The sequence below is a fragment of the Hipposideros armiger genome, unplaced genomic scaffold (genome assembly GCF_001890085.2).
Source record: "Hipposideros armiger isolate ML-2016 unplaced genomic scaffold, ASM189008v1 scaffold_7, whole genome shotgun sequence".
Classification (NCBI taxonomy): Eukaryota; Metazoa; Chordata; class Mammalia; order Chiroptera; family Hipposideridae; genus Hipposideros; species Hipposideros armiger.
Window position 1 is genome coordinate 3460786 of NW_017731357.1, and position 10496 is coordinate 3471281.

Consider the following 10496-nt stretch of genomic DNA (forward strand, 5'->3'; position numbering starts at 1 on the left):
TAGATTGGAGCATTTAATCAATTTACATTAAAGTAATTGTTGATAGATATGTAGTTATTGCCATTTTATTATTCAAATTCTTGATTTTTTTCCTTCTTCTTAAAGAAGTGCCTTTAATATTTATTGTAATACTGGTTTGATGGTGATGAACTCCTTTTGCTTTTTCTTGTCTGGGAAGCTCTTTATCTGTCCCTTGATTTTTTTTAAAGGTTTTATTGGAGAATTGGGGGAGGGGAACAGCATTGGGGAATCGGGGACAGGGAACAGACAAGTTGCTGTCCTTTTGTTCTTCAGTCTAGTTGTGGAGGACGTTGCTTCACTGGGCCATGTTGGTATTATCATTGCGCTCTTCCTGAATGAGGCAGATCGGTTGCTGGCCACTGCACAGCCACTCACGGCGGCTCTTGGCAGCTCATGCCGGCTGTCGGCTGCTCATGGTAGCTTATGGCAGCCCACTGCAGCTCCACTGCGGCCTACACCATCCCTGGTGACTCGTGGCAGCCCAGCTCCAGGTCGAGCTGTTGTTCACCATTTTAGCTGTAGAGGGCGCAGCATCACTGGCCCTAATGTGGGATCTGAACTGGGGCCCTGCTGCTCAGAGTTGGTGCTCCCAAGCCAACTCTTAACCAACGCGCCACTCGGCCGGCCCATGTGTGTCCTGATTTTCAACCACCACACTTGGGTGTGGAACCAATCCATTTTTTGTCTCTGCCCCTCCTCCTATTATCTCAACTTGGCTTTGTCTGTATATCCTAAGTTATAGGCCTTCTGTTCAGCTAGACTTCAGGCCATTCTCAATGATGGTTGTCCTATAATTTAGTTGTAATTTTGATGTGGTTATGGGAGGAGGTGAGTACCGCCATTTATGTACTCTGTCATCATGACCAGACGCCCCTCAGATAGCTTTTTTTAATATAACTTATTAATGTGGTAAATTACACTGATTATTTTTCAAGCATTAAACAGGTTTTGCATTCCTGGGATGGATCACACTTGATTGTGATATATCATCCACTTCACATATTGCTGGGTTTGATTTGGTATAATTTTGATGAATATTTTTTCACCCATATTCATAAGTGGTATTATCTGTAGTTTTCTTGTAATGTTTTTGTCTGGTTTTGGTTATCAGGGTGGTGCTGGCCTCATATAATGAGTCAAGAAGTATTCCCTTCCATCTTCTTAAAGAGATTGTAGCCAATTAGTATATTTTTTTTCCTTAAATGTTTGGTAGAATTCACCAGTGAACCCATCTGGGCCTGGTGCTTTCTGTTTTTGAAGGTTATTGATTGTTAATTCAATTTCTTTAATAGATATAGGCCTTTTAATATAACCTATTTCTTCTTGTGTGAATTTTGTCAGCTTGTATCTTTCAAGGAATTGGTTCACATCATGTAGGTCATCAAATTTCTGGGCATAAAGTTGTTCATAGTATTCCTTGATTATTTTTTTGAAGTCCATGGATCTGTAGTAATGTCCCCTCTTCCATTTCTGATATTAGCAGTACTTCCTCCTTCTCATTTTTTTCTTATTCAGACTGGCTAAAGACATATCAATTTTATTGATCTTTTCTAAGAAACAGCTTTTGGTTTATTGCTTTTCGTTATTAGTTTTCTATTTTCAATTTCATTGATTTCTGCTCTCATTTTTTATTGTTTCTTATCTTCCTTTGGACTCAATTTACTTTTTTTTTTTAGTTTCCTAAGATGGGAGTTTAGATAATAGATTTTAGACATTTCTTCTTTTGTAATATATGCATTCTATGCTATGAAATTTTCTGTAAGCACTGTTTTCACTACATCCCACAAACTCTGATAAGTTGTTTTAATTTTCATTTAGTTTAAAATATACTTTTTTTTGAGGTTTCTACTCTGACCCATGTGTTATTTAGAATTGTGCTGTTTAGTGTTTCAGTATTTGGGCATCTTCCAGCTATCTTTATTTTTGATTTCTAGTTTAATTGAATTGTGGTCTGAGAGCAGATATTGTATGATTTCTATGAGTGTATGATTTTTAAAAAATTTGTTGAGGTGTGTTTTATGGCCAAGAATGTGGTTTATCTTGGTGAATATCCCCTGTGAGCTTGAGAAGAATGTGTATTCTGCTGTTGTTAGATGAAGTAATCTATAGATTTTCATTATATCCAGTTAATTAATGGTGTTGTTGTAGTTAACTGTCTCCTTACTGACTTTCTGCCTACTAGATCTGTCTATTTCTGCTAGAGGAGTGTTGAGGTCTCTAACTATAAAAGTGGATTCATCTACTTCTCCTTGCAGTTTTATCAGTTTTTGCCTCACATATTTTGATGCTTCGTTGTTGGGTTGTATTAAGGATTCCATGTTTTCTTGCAGTATTGTCCCTTTTGTCATTATGTAGTTCCCCTTTCTGTCCAAGAAAATTTTCCTTGCTTTGACATCTGTTCTGTCTGAAATTAATATAACTACCTCTGCTTTCTTTTGTTTAGGATTAGCATGGTATGTCCTTTTCCATCCTTTTACTTTTAATCTATATGTATCTTTATATTTTAAGTGTGTTATATATTCTCTTAAATGATACAAAAATTCTGTTAGTCCATATATATAGTTAAACCTGCTTAGATTTTTTTTTGTTCTAATCTTTAAAGATGAATTACCAGAGGGCTGGATAGACCTGCTTTTTGCAGGCTCCAGAGTAACATTCCACTGGGTTTACATAAGAGGTAGAATTGAGATGCTTGGGTTACAAACCCTGAATCAGCCATCCTCAGTTCTCAGTCAGGGTTTGCAAAGGATGCCTTAGGCAAATTTCTAACTCTGGATTAGATGCCATATCTGGCAGATAGTAAACTTTGAGCAATAAGCCACAGGTTTGCTTTCTAGAAAGTTTTACCCTCACTTTGAACAATTTCTAAAATCAAGATGCTTCATAGAGAATGTCTAAAAATTGTCAACTGTCTTCTAAAGAAGCTCCATTCTTTTACTTGAAAATTAGTTTTACTTTGCACTTAAAAATATTCTTTGTATTTGAGAATGAGTTTTTTTAATGAGAGATAAATTCATGGCAAAGTCACATTATGTGCATTATAAAGCCACTGCATTAAAAGTTAAAATTGTCAAATAGAAATAGGTGCAGATGTGGGGGTAGAACTCAAGTTTCTTAAGTCGTTTAACTACTCTGACCTTCATAAGGACAGGGATATTGTTTGCCCTCTGCACCCTCAGGGTCATGGCTAACATTAAAGAAGTTCATTTGGAAACTTAAGTGTTCTACAAATGCAAATTATTATTATTATAACTGGTTGTGCAGGCTAAAAGGAATTCTAGAATAAAACATCTCAGAATAAAACAATTTCAAGCAGGCAGACACTAGAAATTAGGCATTCTTGCAGCCATCATTGAACCTGACAGCAAACAGAATATAGAAGCAGGGCCTGCCATGAAAATATTGAGACAAATCAATTATTAATTAGTAGGTATCAATGAAATGTTTGATTTTGAATTACTGATGGTTAGGTCTCAAGAGTGTCAAGGCAGAAGGCCACCTTATCTCACCTGGATGTAAAGGTGAGTGGTTGAGAAAGAAAGATGCATACCCCGGGGCTAAGAAGTCAGTAAGACCCAAAGGGAGTCAGGCAGAGTTGCTACACTACATTATAATGTATATTTAACCATTAAACAGTCACTATGCTACAGGTTGAGGTTATAAAAATGAACAAGATAAAATATTTGCCTAGGAAGGACATGTTCACAATTTAATAATTTTGCATCAGAGAATTAAACTCTAAACTCTAACACAAATTTTCTTATATAAAACCATATCTTTAAAACTGTGCCTTGAAAGTAACAGTTTATGGAAAAAATAGGTTGAGGCATACCATTCAAAACTTATGGCAAGGGCCGGCCGAGTGACACGATGGTTAAGAACTGGCTTGGGATGCCAGAGGGCCCCGGTTTGGATCCCACATATGAGGGCCAGTGACACTGCCCTCCACAGCTAAGATGCTGAACAACAGCTCAACCTGGAGCTGGGCTGCCGTGAGTCGCCGGCGACGGCGTAGGCTGCAGCCCCTGTGGCAGTGGGTTGCCATGGGCTACTGTATGTAGCCAGCAGCCAGCGTGAGCGGCCAGCAGCCAGCGTGAGCAGCTATCCAGAAGCTGGCAACTGATCTGCCTCTCCTGGGAAGAGCGCAATGATGGTGCCAACTTGGGCCAGTGAAGCAACGTCCTCCACAACTAGACTGAAGAACAAAAGGACAGCAACTTGTCTGTTCCCCTTCCCCAATTCCCTAGCGCTGTTCCCATCCTCCCAATTCCCCAATAAAAAAATCTTTAAAAAAACACCCAAAAACTTATGGCAAATATTAACCAGATAACTCTCAAAAACAAGTATGTGAGATTAATAACACACTGGCATGGAAAAATCTGCACTGATACTTGCACCCAGCATCACAGCCAGTCAATATTTTTTACCCAGAAACATGGGAGTTTCTGTTTCTTCCTCCAAAAAAGGTCCTAGAGAGATGTTTCATCAAACATTATGTTTCATCAAAATTAAACATCTCATCCAGGATATAGCCTTTTGCATCATTTTCTATCAACATAAAGGGAAATGTCTTTGTAGCTTCTGCACATACCCTTGAAACTACCCTATATAATTTTCACATGTGGACATTAAAACAATTCCTAAAGTCACTAAGCTACTTGCAAAAAAAGGAATTTGCTTCTACAGGATTTTCAGGTTTTTTTCCTTATGGTCTTCATGTATTGCTAGGTCTTCCCCTTTAGTGTGAAAAAACTTTTCCCCAGTTGCCTCAAATCATTACATATTGGGAAAAGCATATGTAAAATATGACTTCCATGAGGGGCAAATTCATGTCTTGTGGATTCTGAAGTTCATATAATTTGGAGGGCTTCCCTTCAAGAAGAATATCAAGTTGTATGTGAAATTAGGTAAAAAGTTGTTTATTAGGAAAAATTTGCTAACCTAAGTAACTGTGGAAGTGAGTGAAGTCTGTAAGACAAAAGGCAGAAGGAATTGTACAAAAATACTGTACTCCACATAATAATTTTTTCCCATTTCAACAACAGAGTCTGTGGTTTGGGGGTTTATACAGGGCATATGGGGATGGTTTGTCACTGCCACACCATGTCTGGGGTCTCCACTCTGAATTACGGGGGTGAATTGAATGGCTAGGGCTGCAATTATCTGGAAGCATTTTTGCTCACATGCCTGGCACTTGGGCTTAGATGACTTAAAGTCCTAGCTCATCTGAGGCTATCAACTGGAGCAAAGCTCATGGCCTCTCCATGCCTCTGAGCTTCTTACAGCATGGTGCCTGGGCCCAAGAGGCAACATTGTAAGAAGAATGTCAGAAACTGTGTATTTAAAGAGAACCTGATGGGAGCTGCATTGCTTTTTATGACACAGGTTTAGAAGTCACATTGCATCACTTCAACCATGCTCGAATGGATAAAGAATTTCCAAGTCTACCCAGATTCAAGGAGATAACCCCACCTCTCAATGGGAGATGTGATAAAGAATTTGGCGGAGTGTTTTTAAACCATTATACCCACCACCTACTAACACTTATCTTGTCAACCATTTTGAAATACTACTATTTGGATTCATCCATTTCAGTCAAATATTGTTACCAATCAAAAGACAGCTCCTGAGAATAAATATTTTATCAGTATATCATAGATTCTCCTAGATGTTTTCTAACGTGTTAGCCAGACTAAAGCAGGTACAATGGACTGGAGGTTGCAGAGAACATGTGGGACCTGGGTGTTCAGGATTAGAAGGGGTTATAAGAGGTATGTAGGGATTGAAAATTTACTTCTCAAGTTTGCATGTGGCTGGCAGTACTCATTGGATTCATAGGGAAGTGTCCAGAGTGTGCAAAAGTTACCCATGCCTCAGAAGGCCTCAGAGAAAGGAGAGGCTCCCCAATGATTTAACTACCAGTCTCTTGTTTGTCTCTTTGTCTATTTATGTGCCAGTCTCTGAGCTAGGTCCTGGGATACACTGACAATAAGAGAAAACACACTTCCTGCTCCCCAGGAACTTTTTCTGAAGTGGGAAAACCCAGGCAAATAAATGGGCATGTTCAATGTGATAAAAGCCTGAGGATAAAAGTTAGGCCACAGTGTTCTGGGACCACAGAAGATGAGCAGGCAACCCAAACTGGGAAATTAGGAATGGCCATGAGGATAAGGTGAGGTAGCTCTGTAGAATAATTAAGAGCTTCCCAAGTAAAGGATTATAGGGAAGGGTACCTTGGCAGAGGGAAGTGTGCTTCCCAGCCACAAAAAAGTGTGTGTGGTTTTTGTATATTGCAAAATGGCTAGGACCTGCAGTACAACAGGGCTGGTGTGAGAGAAGATTGAAGATTGAAAATTGAAGAAGTGTTGAATCATATAAATTAGGATGAGCTGTTTAAACTCTATCCTGTAGGTTATGAAAAGTCATTTATACATTGCATGGTTTAGTATGATACATTAGCATTTTTAGCATTTGCGTTTCATGAAGATCACCCTGGCAAAAGTTTGGCAAATGATTTGCAGTGGATAAGGTATGAAGATAGAGATGTTAGTTATGAGATAGTTTACTATAACAGAGGTTATACATAATTATGTTATACAGTAGTATAGGTAATGGTGGTGAGTATGTAGACAGAATGGATTTTGAATATATCATAAAGGTGTAATCATCTGGTCTTAGTGACGGATTAGATTTGAGAATTTAAACAAAGAAGGGAACCTGGGATGGGTGGGGATGGGGGTGATGTTGCCTTTCACAGAAATAGGCAATACAGGAAATGGAGGGGAAAAGGTGGAAGAGGTAGTGATAGTGAAACATGAATGCAACGCTAGACATATTACACTCAAGTAGCCTGTGAGGCAACCAGATGAAATACGTAGGGAGAGGTCTGGAGTAACATATTTAAGAATTATCAGTGGCTGATAGAGCGGAGCTAGTGGAGCCAGAATGGTGCTGTTGGAGAGTGAGCAGTTTCTGACAGAGCTGACCAGGCTTTTCCAGAAGTGCTGGTTGTCGGGTAGTGTGTTCATCACCCTGAAGAAGCGTGATGGGCAAACTGAACCCCTGCCAAGCAAAGGTTCTGTGGACAGCTTTGAGCCATCAGACAACAAGTGTCTGTTAAGAGCTACTGATGGGAAAAAGAAGATCAACACTGTGGTGGGCTCCAAAAGAGTAAGTTTCAGATGACGTATTCAAACCTATTGAGAGCTAACATGGATGCGCTGAAGAAGAGGGACAAAAAGAGCAAGAGTAAGAAGACCAAAGCAGCACAGTGAAGGGCACCAGATTCATTCTTTCCCCAACTAACCACTGAATTGATATTTTTCCTTTGGTTTTTACTTTTGACCACAAAACTAGGTTTCTGGTTCCCCTACAATAACTTTTCATATGAGATTAAGGTCATTTTTGATGCAAGGAGAGGTGTAATGTTTACAGGGTAGTGTTTTTCGTTGTTTTTTTAAGATTTTTTTTTAATTGGGGAATTGGGGGATGAGAACAGCACTGGGGAATTGAGGGAAGGGGAACAGACAAGTTGCTGTCCTTTTCTTCTTCAGTCTAGTTGTGGAGGACGTCTCTTCACTGACCCAAGTTGGCACCATCATTGAGCTCTTCCTGGCTGAAGCAAATCAGTCACCGGCTTCTGGACGGCTGCTCACAGTGGCTGCTGGCTGCTCCCAGTGGCTGCTGGCCGCTCACGCTGGCTGCTGGCTACACACGGTAGCCCATGGCAACCCACTGCCACAGGGGCTGCAGCCTACGCCGTCGCCGGCGACTCACGGCAGCCCAGCTCCAGGGTGAGCTGTTGTTCAGCATCTTAGCTGTAGAGGGCAGTGTCACTGGCCCTCATATGTGGGATCTGAACCGGGGCCCTCTGGCGTCCCAAGCCAGTTCTTAACCATCGCGCCACTCGGCCGGCCCTACAGGGTAGTTTTCAGAAGGTAGTTTATTTTAGATCTGGCTAATTGGTCTGTGTTGCATAGTTGTATATTCCTGGATTAAAGTATCTGTAGCCAACTGTGTGATGAGCAATGTATCATTAAACCTATTTATTAGCAAAAAAAAAAGAATCATCTTCATCAGTATATAACCACAAGGTAAATGAATCTACAGAAATTCATGGATTAACTCAGGATGGGTATAGAGAGAAAAGAAGAGAAGTTCAAGGACACAACCCCAAAAGGCAGTGATTTTCAGGGACGGACAAAAGAAAAATGGCTGCAAAGGAGACCAAGAGACTGAACAGGCACAACCACAGGAGAAGAGAAAAATCAGGAAAGAATAGTCCCAGGAAATTTCCCTTTGGGAAATCAAGGATTTGAGAGTAACAAAGGAAATAGTTCACTTCCACTGTGGAACAAAAGGAGGATCTGTGAATAACACTTTGTAAGGAAGAATTTGTCCTTGGGGAATTATTTACTGAAGGGTAAACATATGCATTTGTATAACGCCTTGATTGTTGAATATATTGTATTTTCAACTGCTGCACATTTTATAAAACTTACAGATCAGGTACATTATACAGTTTGGCTTCCTTTTAGGTTTTTTTTTTCTGTTTTAAACCATGCATCATATATCAGTCTGTAGCAATGATAATAGTGATAATAATAAAGGAAATCATCCATAGTCCCTTATTTTACAAATAAACTTTAAAAAATTTATTTGCTTTCAAGATTCTTTGTGTATAAGTAATTTATATATATATATATATATAATTTTAACATATATATGCTGTACAATTTGCCTATTTACAAGTGTTGTAAGCATATTTCAACATAGATACCTAGATGTTAGAAGTATTTTAAATGTATACCTAATATTACATTATATGGTAATACTATAATTTACTATCCATTCTCATATTGCTTAATATTTAGACTGTTTCTAAATTTGCTGCAGTGAATGTTTATATGCATAGTAAGTCTCCCAGTCATTCCTAGAGTTAAAGAAATTCATTATGAATTTGAATAATTTTGAAGTTTCAGTTTAACTAATGTTAAATACAGTAAATCAAAACCTAGGTCAAGATTTAATTCATTTATGTCATTAATTTTAATGACTCTTACAGTTGAAATTATTCATTACAAAAAGCTATGACATAAAATAGAAACTTTGGCAGAGGTTTATTGTTAAAAACAGTAAATGTAAATTCATACTTCAAGTAACCTCTGTTAATTCTGCAAGTTTGTTGTCAACTTCTAGTCAGATCTCATTAATTCATCATTTGTTTTTAAAATCTTGTTTTCTGTCTAATGTAGAGTTCATAATAGGAGTAGAAGTTTAAGGCTTGACTTTTTATTTTTTGTTTGTTTTAGTTTATATTGTAGGTGTTACGATTAGCTATGCTGTCTGTTGTCTCCCCATCGACCCTACAGAAAACACTTCTAGCTCCTTAATTACTTTACAAGGGTTTGTTTAGTGATATAACCCATTCATATTCTTTTTTTTTCTTGTAAATTCTGAGAATTATGTATATATTTCTTTTTTTATTAAATTGTTTTTATTATGAAATACACATTTTTTAGAATTAGTTTCAGCTGTACAACACAGTGCAATAGTTATACTTTTTACTCCTTGAAGTGACAACCCCCTCCCCCAATCTGCAGCCCCATTTCCCCCCAATATCATACATATCTGTTACAAATCCCTTGACTCCACTCCCACACTATACTCCACGTCCCATGACTATATATATATATATATATATATATATATATATATATATATATATTGTATATATAAAGTATATATATATATATATATATATATATATATATATATATATATATTCACTTATAGTTGACATACAATATTATACAACATCAGCTTCAGGTGTACAGTGCAGTGATCAAGCCTCTTCCCCCCATTCATATTCTTAATTGTGTGGTTGTGAACAGCAATCCATTGTAATATGCTGCATTATGGAACCCATTGGGGGAACTCATTGGGGAAGCACTGAACCCATGAGTGGTTCATGACTCCAGATATATGGACCAAATAAGATTATGTCATAATAAGTAGTGATTGAGCTTTCTTTCTTCTTTTTTTTAATTCACACATAGATATAACTAGAAATTCTTAATTTTTTTCCCCTCTCCTTTTACACTGAAGCCCTATTCCTGTTCCAGGATCCAATTCAGGATCCTATATTGTATCATCTTTGAGTGTGAGCACCCACTTTGGAGACCACTGTTCCAAAAGAGATCCTGATCTTTATACTTTAACAAGATTCTTTTGTTTTCTGTTCTATAGCAATTTTCTGAAACTGGTGAGGTAGAGATAGTTCTTTCCACAGAGTAAGAAGTACCTTTGAGTAATAAGAAAGTATTACTAAATATACTTTCTATCAGAGATTTTTAAAACTATAGTAATCTAATCATTACTGTGTACAAATGTACAGCATAACTTATAATACATCATATAGTATTGCTAGTTGGGAATCACTGATGTAACCAAACTATTTATATAACTAAAAACCA

General features: G+C 37.8%; 2 pseudogenes; one reads left to right on the top strand and one right to left on the bottom strand.

Moving 5' to 3' along the window:
• Nucleotides 1-2369, bottom strand: part of LOC109386018 (histone H3.3-like) — a 29186-nt pseudogene extending 26817 nt beyond the window's left edge.
• A 4597-nt stretch (nucleotides 2370-6966) lies between these two features.
• LOC109386519 (signal recognition particle 14 kDa protein-like) lies at nucleotides 6967-7295 on the top strand (annotated as a pseudogene).
• The last annotated feature ends 3201 nt before the right edge of the window (nucleotides 7296-10496 follow it).